Source organism: Monopterus albus, unplaced genomic scaffold, assembly GCF_001952655.1.
Source record: "Monopterus albus unplaced genomic scaffold, M_albus_1.0 scaffold60.1, whole genome shotgun sequence".
In the NCBI taxonomy this organism is placed as follows: Eukaryota; Metazoa; Chordata; class Actinopteri; order Synbranchiformes; family Synbranchidae; genus Monopterus; species Monopterus albus.
In genome coordinates this window covers 3148751-3158750 of record NW_018127940.1, presented here as the reverse complement: position 1 = coordinate 3158750, position 10000 = coordinate 3148751, and the positions used below count along the sequence as shown (strand labels likewise).

Below are 10000 nucleotides of genomic sequence, written 5' to 3'. Positions count from 1 at the left end.
TCAGTTTTACACATTAGATTTTATTCAACATGACTTATCAGAAACAAATCCTCGGATGTGTATGGTGGTGACAGTTGTGACGGCGCTGTGGCACATTTTTCAGCTGCTCAGTTTGTGCACTTGTACCTACATTAGAATATGAGAGGACACCTGTCTTAAATGGGTCAGCTGGGAACCACTTTGATCTGTGTGACAGTTTGACTGCCTCGATGGGAGTGGCACTGATAATCCCTTCGCTTAACTCGTGCTTTTTGGCCCAGCTGGGGTCCTGTCCAGGAATAAAGCAGTGGGCTAAGTCTTAATCAAACAGCGGGGACGGTGGCTACATGAAGGGACGGGTCTTTGAGGGTTACAGTGCAAATGGGCACATTTAGGACAGGGATGGATACACACAAATGGAGGATTAGAGTGTTTTGCCTGCTTGCAAATCAAAAAGGTTTAGAACTCAGTTCAACAATATTGAAAGAGTGAGTTGAGGAAAGCAGGGAGTTCTTTCTCACAGACCTGAATTCATATGGCCACCATGAGAGTTGTTCAGGGGCCTCACTGTCAAAGAAAATCTACTCCGTACTGTGCTACCCTGACTTTTCCTATAATTGTGGCAGTCTTTCTTGATTTAATGACTCATGCTTGTTCTGCAAAACACATATTACCGACTGTCAGATTGCATGCAAACAGAGCATTTCCACATGAAAACAGCCTGCTCAGCCGGTTCATACTGGCCTCATTGCCTTTTGCAGTCTGACATTCATCACAGCAGCGGTAAACAAGCACAAGAAGTGTCAGCGGTCAGTTATGTGCTTCCAGTTTAACAGTGGGACCCTGCCGAGCACATCATGGATGAGTTGAAATGGAGAGACTGGACGACTTCTTTGTTGTTATCGCCTAATCCGCTTCTCATTGTTCCTCAAAGTGAAGCCAAACACAGTTACAATGAGAGGAATGTTTGTCGCAAGTGTTCGATCACTGTTTTATCTTAATGAAGTGTTTACCGAAAGCATGGGGGAGCCTTAGCAGCTTTGATAGCTCCTGTGTACGTTTGCAGAGTTTTAAAATTTAAAGGGTTAACAATGACAATTTACATAGTAGTAGTCATGACAGTTAGGTTGGCATTTGTGAAGAAACGGTGGTAAATTGCTCTTACTGGCAATGGCAGACAGGCCATCATCCCTGTAAACATGAAAATGACAACTCATTTAGAATTATCAATGTTTTTCTCTGTTTGTCACTTCTATTGATTTTCTTCTGCCCTGTCTCTCATAGTATATATATCTCACTATAAGTTATGCTCCTGAAGAGGATTTATTGCAGCTATAGGCCTTGCCCACCAGGTCTGCCATTACCAACAGATGAAAGGCCGAGGGTGGGGAGGTAGGGAGTATTGGATGGCTTAAATACCATAAGAAGCACCTGCTCATTTACCCAGTGAGACTCTTGAGAAGCAGACGGATGTGATAATCCTTTGAGCAGAAGGTGGCATTGCTTTAATGTCGGTGACTTGGTGTAAAAGAAAAATGCACTTTCCCATTTTCATTCCACTCTTTATAATCTCTAAATGAGATGCCCTTTGGCAAGCAAATGGTTTCCCCAGTTCATATTCAAAGTGGACCTAAGGAGAGGATGATGGCATACTAGCAGGAAAGGAAGGAGTCATATTGTCTTTCTTTTTTTTTTTTTGCTCTATCTTCTATCTTTTCCTCACTCCCTCTCAGACCGGGCTGTCAGGAGTGAGGAAGAGGAGGAGGAGGAAGCATGCCTTTTTTCTTCTTCCCTCACCACTTCCGAATTACCTGCTGGGTCCGAGCTCTTTTATGCTCTTGTTGTGACAGGTAGATTTATAAGGCTTGAAATTTGTACAAATCAGTTGTCATTCAGCAGCAGCTGTCAATGTGTCAAGCTGTCAGGGCCTGCTGTGAGAGAGATGCCTTAGGGGGCTGAGCGAGGGGGCAACCGCCCAGAAAAGAAAATGAGTTCAAACAGACCTGAGATGCTCCTCTATTCCACAGGCCTCCCTGCCCCTATGGAGACGCCATCGATTTCTCTTGATGTTGAGCAACAGTGCACCCAAAAATGACATGCCACACCACGCTCAATGCAGTCAGGCTGTGACACGCCAGCACGCGCTGCGCCAATCCCCTCGTTCTGCAGATGCCTTTCATTCTCCACTAAATGGCTGGAAATCTGTAATCTCTCCGAGGAGGGAGAACACCAGAGTCGTGTTTAGAGATTGTTGGCGAAAGCTGTCGTGTTTTTATGTGTCACTTAAATAGCTGGAATGGAAATCTCTCAGAGGAGAATGACAAGTGTGTTTAAAGATTGTTGTTGATTGTTGTCTTGTTTGCCTGTTTTCTTTGGCTTTGGCTCAGCGTGGACCTGCTTGTGTGTAACGGGCGAGCCTACTGGGGCAGTGATGGGCATGACAGCCTCTCTCAGTCAGAGGACCCCAGGTGACATACATCTTCTCCATCCTCTTTCCTTCTACAGAGTCTTCACAGAGGAAAGGGAAAGACAGGTGCTGCAACCAGTGTGAGGTGTGTGGAAACAAAAGACAACAGCTGACAGAGAAGCTGTGCCACGCAGCAGTATACACGCCGAGGTGCGGGATGACACAAATATTCTCATTTTTCTCTCATACACATCTTTGTGATATTATTGGCGCCGTTGTCACATCCAGTCTGTGGGAGCAGGTGGAGGTGAACAGGTTATTATTGATAACACATCATTAGCACACCATCTCAAGTCTGTGATTTGAAGTCTGTAATCACTGTCTTTATAAATATAGAACAATACCTGAAACGTATAGGTTCAACTCTTTTTGAGTTTTCATGTATTTGTTTTTTATTTCTTTTTCATTTAGTTGATTGATTACATGTAAACCACTTTTTTTGTTACCTTGCCCCTTGAATTTAATGACAACAATGGAAAAAAATTAATGCTCTGAGCAGAACAAAGCTGTTTACATGCAGGTGTGTCTGCCAAATTTGTTTAAACACCCTTCATGCTCGTTATGTGTCGCAGACAAACTCCCTCCTCCTGAGATGAACCGAGTACAGCCCACTGAATCTGATTCAAAGGCTTTACCGAAACTTGATGGTTTTAAGCACATAGAGCCTGAGAATGGACATTTGGGGAGTTATTTGGATTCTGCTTGAGAGCTGGTTAATTTGAAAGCTGAGGACTCAATTCCGTTACTTAGCGTCTGGCGCTGCTACCCTGGCTTTAGTCCAAACCTCCGCCTAAATGTGTGTACACAGGCCGAAGACAAGCATCAGAGCTGCATGGCTGCTGTAATTAGCCTGATGAGGTTTCGGGGGATCCTCCTAATCCTCCGCCAATTTATCATCTTCACCTGGCAAAGCAGGGTCCCTGAAAAAAAAAAAACAAGGCTTCATGGGACACTGTTTGGAAGGTGACACCCGCTCAGCTGCCCTGCAACAAGGGGTGAAATATTAATCAAAGTTTTTCATGCAACTATTAACAGCTGCTGACCTTGGCCTCTGTGTGGGTCTGTGTTCGGGTGTGTGTGTGTTTATTGTGTGGCATTGTGCAGCAAGTTAGTCCACAGAGAGATTAGTGTGACGTGTGTGAGTTTGTCTTGTAAAAATGCAGCTGTCCAGGACATGACAGCTACAGCGTTAGAGAGGCCATTATGGGGTGTAGAACATTTCCTGGGAAATGGCTTGAAAAATGACAGTGCAGCCTGTGCAATATTAATTGCTACACAGCCACCATAAATAAGTCAAAAAGCTTTAAGAGAGGAACAGTGCTGGTTATCCATTGATTATAAAACAAGCGAACAACATTAAACCTTATGCATCAATTATTTTTATTATGCCCTTTTCTTAGTAATTAGATACAGTTTTATGTTTGAGCCATTATATTTCACTCACCTTACTGTGGGTTATTGTTTTACTATGAAAACAGGCGGATGCCTGCGACTTGTAGTAACATATTGACGTTGATTCCATGAATTGCTCATTTTGTCCTGTATGACCTTTGTGACTCGAACTTGTTAAATGTAGGATATTTGTACTTCAAAGAAGCAGCGTTGGCTTGCAGAAGAAATCTTAAATGTGCTCTTGACCCCCATTTAGTTCATTGTTAGGAATTTGTTGGTACATGTTTGGCCAACTGTCGTGAGTAGCTTACGCTTGTCATCGGTTTATAAGGGAAGGGTAGTGAAAAGTCTTTACAATCAAACTAGTTAAGATAACACTATTGCTTACAACACATTTATTTGATCTCTTTGGTGTAGTTAGTCACGTAACAAGAGTCAGTACTTCTGTCTTTGAAATCAGCTGATTGTATTATAGTAAAAACATGAGTTTGAGAGATGATGATAATGGTATTATAGATAATTATACAGCAAATAAAGCTGGATCAGAATCAGATTTTTGTCATTCATAAAGCCCTGTCTTTTCATTTGTTTTAATTTCTGCACATAAAAATGAGGACTGAGAGGTAAACACTGCAGCAGAGCAGTTCTACAGTTACTCTTTTCATGTCTTGTTTCTCAGGAAGCTTTTGTCTGATTTAGTAGCGGGCATATGTTGTTTAATAGGAAATTAATTCTCACCCCCACCGCCAACCCCCCAGTAAATCAGGCATGTAAACCAAAAACCTGAACACAGTGACTAATTAGAATCAAAAGGGCTGGAATCCATAATGGGCCTCCTTCACTCAAAACACTACTCTATAATTGGCCATAAATAAACCCTTGCTGTTTTTGTGTGAGCTGTAAACAGTTGAATGCTTCAATTAAGCAGAAATACACCCGCGCCATGTTAAATGCAGGGTGCTTGGGAGCTGCTGACATATGGATATGATCTGTGCTCTCCCCCCTGCTCCAATTCAGACCTTTTTTCCAGAGTACGTGAGAACTGTAATAGTAAAAGTGTAATATTATAGTGACTCATTAATAGGTGCCTACCCTTTCAGTGCTAAAAGTTTTCATTAAAGACGCCTGAGTTTTGTTATTGACACCATGGGTTGCCTATGCAGGGTAACACAGTAAAATTTATCAGTGGTCTTTTCCTCACCTAATAAATCATCTAAACAGTGCAGACCATATGGCAGATAAGACCTTGGAAATGTAGCTTCGGCATGCGAAGAGTCAAGTTGCTTCAAATCAGGAACGATCACAGACTGCTCTCTCTTTGTCCTCCTCTCTCACAGAATATCTCCCAGTTATTTTACACGCCATTTTCTTGTTCACCTTATCACCTCTTTGTCACTTGTTTTTTTTCCACTTTCCCCCAAGAAGAAAGAGAAGCAATTCCTGTGTGTAAAGAAGTGGGAGTAGATAACTCTCTCTCTTTCTCTCACCCCACCACTCTCCCTCCCCACTGCTGAGAGGGTCCTGGGAGGTGCACAGACTGATGGGAGAGGATGATATATGTAGCGTCTGTGTCCCGGCTCTCCTCTGGCCCTTTGTCATTAATCATAGCCATTAGCTTTTCTCACTGCAGCCTTGTCTGTGCACTGCTATGAAAAGGCAGCCTTTTTGCTCATATCCCACACCAAGAGAGCCTGCTAATACTTCTGCTTCACTGTCACACTGCTGCATTTTTAGTGCATGGTAGACAGCTATTCTAAAGTAGCAAATTAACATTATATTCAAAACCTGCGATTCTTCAACAGGGAACTAGGGAGGAATTATTGAGTGGCTGTGAGGTAGAATTGATCGTCAATATTGATTTTTGCTGATATACTTTCTCTCCTTCTGCTCTCTGTACCTTTTGCTGGTATTTTCTCTGCCTTTGCAGTGCATGTTTTTTTCCCAATATACTGACTGTTAAAATGCACACTGACTAAACTGTAACAGGAGAAAAAAAAACAGCACACTTCCAATGTGACTACATCTGTTTTGGACTGGTTTGAACTGGACCACAATGGACTTGGCTTTGTGCAAGGCTGTGAAGAGTCGGTTTGGACAGCCAATGTGTGAGCTAATGAGAATAAACAGCTGGCCACTGTGGTGACCATCTAGTGTAATAGAGATGTATGGCCACCGGCTCCTGCACGCCTACTCATCCAATCCCCAAACTGTGCCCGACAGATACACTAAAGCCTCATCAGTCTAGTCCCAGTCGTACCAAACATGCACACATTTACCATGCATACATGCTTATGCATCATACAGGAACAACCTTGCAAACAGGCCTAAACAAACAGGCAAAGCAGTAGAAACCCACTGCAGTCGCAGTCCGAATATCCATGTGCGTGCACGCACAGGCACAGAGCCGGCACTTTCCACATTAGAGACTCAACCCTCTTTTTCTCATTTCCCTAACTGTATCATCAATACTGTACCTAATGAAATGATTGCAAGTAGTTATTGCTGACTTATTATCTAAACACACAACTTTATCAAAGTGCTGCATTGATTTAGTGGACTGTGTCGCTGAGAAAACTCCAGGGATATTTCATTTGCCTGACTACACCATAATAATGGGACCCATCCCAGTATGCATTATGCATAGACAGACCATAGATAATTCAAACAGGAGGAACACATGCATTACTTTGGCACTGTAACCTCCCAGTCTCATACTGTCTATTATATATTAGGTTTTGGTGTTGTTTGTTTTGTGCCGCACCAGGATCTCATTACAGTGAAATGATAAGAACCTACAGTGCAGCCGGCTGCATGTACAAATTTGTGTCATAGTTTTCAGCTTTGATAAATCCCAAACACCTTATTCAGCAGGTATTTATGCTTACTCTCATTTGACAGTGTTTCGTCCTCACAAAGAGAGAGGTGGCTCTGTGCCTCCCCCCAGGGTATGCGGAGTGAGATAAGCGTTTGTCTTTCCCATTCTAAAGTGGCTCCCGTTAAGCCCCATACCTGGAAGATGACTGATTTTGACAATGCAATTTACATCTCTGTATAAAACAATCTCAAACTGTGCCTGCCGATTTACACTGGATTAAACTGTTTGTCTCCATTGAGGGGTAACTACGCAGTCTATCAGGGCCTTTGTGCCTTTTCCAATATCATATTCCTTCTCTTATCCCTTGAGAGTAGAAAATTGATCCAGAATGCAAAGTGAGGCCTCCCCTTTTAAAATTACTACAACAGCTTTGCGGTACCTACAATTACTGAACCATGCAGATGTCGGTAATTTCAATAAAACTTAATATATATGGTAGTAATGAAAACATTTGACTGGGGAGGTGATGGCTACAGGATTTATGGCTGCATTAGAGGAAAAAGGCTGAGATGACTGTTTTGCAGCATTGCTCGGCACAATTGTTTCGCACACATTAAAGGTGCAGCTCAATTAGCATCCAGCGCAGTTTGCTTTGCTGCAGATAGTCCTTTTCCAGTGACATGTAAAGTACACGCGATCTGAGGAGACATTTTGGAGCCATTACCTGTCCTCATTGTCATGTTTTCATATAAGTGTGTAGTGATGTATGACTGTATAGCAGCCAATGCTAAAGTCTGTCTTTATTATCACAGAAGAACAATGAAGCTTTTTGTCCTGGCAAAATATTTTAAGAGTGGATTTTTTTTCAAATGATTACCAAAGATAGAAACCAACCAACCTATACTGTAGCAGCACTGTGTTATAGCTCTGTAGTTGATTTAGTATTAAATATAGTTTATTAAACCTGTTATGATACAGAAATCCATACAAATTCAAAGCATGCAGCTGTAGTCAGCCCTCTCAGTTCCTACCTCTGTCTATCAATTATTGTACTTCTATGATCTCATGGTGTCTGAGTGCTGCATCTCTGTTCCCCTCAGGTGAGTCATTGCAAGGCCTGTCACCTTCTCTGCTCCATACGCCATATGTCTAATTCTAATTAAATGAACATTAAGGCCCCCCCCCCACCTTTCTCCTTCTATCCCTTTTTGTTTCTCACCCTCCCTGATGCTATCAGAGCTAGGAGAGTTCAAATGCTAAAGTAATGAGTGTGTTAGCACCATGACAGGAGCAAGAGGAGGAGGAGGAAGAGGAGAAGAGGAGTATGATGAGTGACTGTGCACTGCAGCTAGGTTTCCTCCTCAGCGGCCGCCGTGGCAACAGCAGAGCCCGGTCACATTTGATTTGCATAACCTGCTAAAAAGCTATCAGAGGACCCGCAATTGATTGAATTTCACCTCATATAAGTGCTAATTAATAATGCCATGGATCTGACAGGCCTTTATTATGTGCGTGGGACAGGAGATGATGTCTGTATTAGCAGCCTCTCTGGAAGCTGTGGAGGAGAATATAGAATAATGAATTAATGGAACTACAGTATGTCCTGGCTCTATCATCATATCATTAGAAGACCACTGATGGCTTCACACTGAAGGTAGAAATCCATAACTATGTAATGGTGCAGTAATATTTAGGCAGCATCTTAAATTATCTGCATTATATCATGGGTGCAGTGTGTGGTTCATCCTCTCTGTGAACACTCAACTGCATGTGAAACTAGTTTGAGTTAAACAAAGCAGAGACTTGTTTTGAGTATTCTTTCTTTCACACATGCATGGCTACAGAATGGCCCTTATCTTCTAACATGAATAATCTGCGAGTGTGTATCAGTGTCTATTATGTATACTGCATGTGTTTTAGAGGGATGTGCTATACTGCCTGCCAGTTTTACTGACTTAATGTCTTTATGTTTTTAGTGTGTTTTACTGCCAGATTATTCAATAATAATAACCACAGATCTTCGGCTGTTTATGATACAGACTTGACATAGGACTGAAAGAGGGAGTACATCTATAAGCGTTTTCCAGAGTATGAACTTGTAGTGGAACTTGTAACCCAGACAAGTTCCCGGAGCTACATTTTGGCACTCCTCAGGAGCTAAATTAAGTCCCAGGTACTCTGTGGGGGGAGGTGATAGGGGCTCGCAAGGTTGTTGCTGATGATTGGTTAAATGTCACTGTCCTCACATCTCAGATGTTAGTATTGCAAGTACGGTGGGTGAACATGCATATACTACTTTAAAGCTAAAACATGGACAAATTTTGTGTTCTGCCTGTTCAACAGCTGTTTGATAAACTGCTCATGCAGTCTACTGGTAAATTTTGGTGCATGCATGATTAACGAGCATTGTGGTTGTTGACTCAGCATCCACTGCTTAGCTATGTGCATGTGTATGAGAAGTGCAGCCTTGCACTTTTTTCAGCAGTCACTGATATGGGGAAAATTACTGTAGAAAGGTGAAGAGGAACAGACCACATTAGCTCTGCAGGTTCTGCTGGGTTATGGGTATGGGAAGCTCCAAGTCATGGCTTGTTCAGTTCACATGGTGGAAAAACACCATTAGAGTTCAGCCCTCTATTTTAATGCTGCAAAGTTTCTTAGAAATATGAATGGCTTCCACAGTTATCATATGATTGATAATAGCATTTGGTATGCTCTATAACCAGTCTTCCTGTTCTCCATTATCTGCATGGATTGTCACCAAAGTCTCATGATAGAGATGTCCACACCATCTGTGATCATGGTGTTGCTATGTCTACCCTTTTCCTCCAGTCCACAAATAAGGATTTCTGTTTATGAAATTGTACTAATGCAGAGAAAATTAGCTATGCTCACTTTGGCAGAGGAATGACCCACAGTTAAAAAGATTTATTTTTCTGAGTCTTGTTCTGGTTTTAGCTCTGTGAGGTCTTCATGGAAAAGCTTTGATTGGAATCGGCCAAGGTCTATGCTCGTTTTGGCCAAAATGCTCCCCCTAGCCCTGATGATAATGCTACAAAATCTCTCTTAGACGCCATCACAAAGCGTTATGTTGTTGCCAGCAGCAATTACCCTGGTAGAAGCAACTTAAATATGTGTAAATGACCACTGCTGCTTGGTGAATATCATATTTCCTGAATACTATATTAGATTAAGATGCTTCACTGTGAAGAGATTGAAAATGACAGATAAAGAAATCAAACCCAGATTGCACTCTATAAATGAATAGAAAGTTGTTTCATAACAGCACTTGTCTAATAAGATGAATTCCTTTTGTTTATAACCAGGAACTCTATTGCAATAAAAAC

General features: G+C 42.0%; 1 protein-coding gene across 2 annotated transcripts in view; it reads left to right on the top strand.

Moving 5' to 3' along the window:
- Nucleotides 1–10000, top strand: part of lrmda (leucine rich melanocyte differentiation associated) — a 195674-nt gene that overhangs the window by 26409 nt on the left and 159265 nt on the right. The window lies entirely within an intron of this gene.